The 1,245-nt window shown below is 38.4% G+C and overlaps 1 non-coding gene across 1 annotated transcript; it reads left to right on the top strand.

Annotated features, from left to right (window-relative positions):
- The first annotated feature begins 690 nt into the window (after window positions 1–690).
- LOC119621035 (small nucleolar RNA U3) lies at window positions 691–910 on the top strand. Its single transcript, XR_005237566.1, has one exon. It is a non-coding gene; the product is annotated as a small nucleolar RNA U3 (small nucleolar RNA).
- Window positions 911–1,245: the final 335 nt, after the last annotated feature.

Genomic DNA, 1,245 nt, shown 5'->3' with positions numbered 1-1,245 from the left:
TCTCCTGGAGCTTTAAGTCTAATACATGGTACATAGTAGACATGTGTTACATGTTTGATAAATTTATTGATACATTTAGTTTCATACATAATTCAAAATTTAACTCTGAGTGTGCGTGTTTTTGTAATACGGTATTTAGAACTAAAGAGGGGAGAAGACACCATGGGGCAGATGAATCACCTATACCTAATTTCTTACACCCGTGCCACTGACAGTTCTATTATATTAATCATTCTATCATGTTACCACTGATGATAAGAATGATAACCTTAAGATCTTCAGTGGTGGTCGCTATATTCTTATTAGGGCAGGAAAGTGGACTCAGACACTTTTCATAAGGGTTGGGAAGGGCTTCTATGTAGCCTTAAAGAAATCCAGTTATCTCAGGGTCAGTAAAAGAGTAGTGGTTTCCAAAGAACTCGGGATATAAAATCAGATAACCTGGATTTGGATCTCAGTTCTTTCATGTGGATTTGGGTACCCATCTAAACATCAATTTAATATTAAAAATGGGAATAATAATATTGGCCTGGAATAGTTTTGAGGATTAAATGAGACAATTCAGGTGAATCACTGGCCATAAAGCCCAACACAAAGCTCTCAGTAAAAGCAGTAGTAGTAATAGTTGTTGTTGTCATTGTTTGTTGTTACTACATTGATCTCATAGCTTCAGTTAACTAATAATTTACTAAGGCTATACTTTCAGGGATCATTTCTATAGCTTATTACTAGAGGAGTTAATCTGAATGTGTAGAGCACCAGAAACCATGAGGAGGAGGTGCAGTGTTCTCTCCTGAGCATAAAGCCGGCCCTAGGCAGTGTGTTGCCTCAATACAACTGCCATTTGCCATTGATGATGATTGTTCTCTTTCTCTGAGAGAGTAAGAGGAGAGGATGCATTCTGAGTGGCTCCTGTTTATGTTATTAAAAGTAAAAAAATAAAAATAAAAAGAAAAGAAAAGAAAAAGAAAGGAATTTACTGCATCCTGGCTACCCAAACCTCATAGGCTTTCAAATGTAATTGCAGGAGAAAATGTGACTTTGCTGCTCCTTTTGATCCATACATCCCCTCTCTCTAGTTCTAAGCCCCACCAAAGTCTCTCTCTTCTCTCCTCCCTCCTCTCTCCCTCTCTCTCTCTCTCTCTCTCACACACACACACACACACACACACACACACAGAAGAATTAAGCCAGAGATGGTATGTCAGCTGTGATGGATTGATAGTTCCTGCCTGGGATAATTTG

This window comes from Chlorocebus sabaeus, chromosome X, assembly GCF_047675955.1.
Source record: "Chlorocebus sabaeus isolate Y175 chromosome X, mChlSab1.0.hap1, whole genome shotgun sequence".
NCBI classification, from domain to species: Eukaryota; Metazoa; Chordata; class Mammalia; order Primates; family Cercopithecidae; genus Chlorocebus; species Chlorocebus sabaeus.
This window is presented reverse-complemented; position numbering and strand designations above follow the sequence as displayed.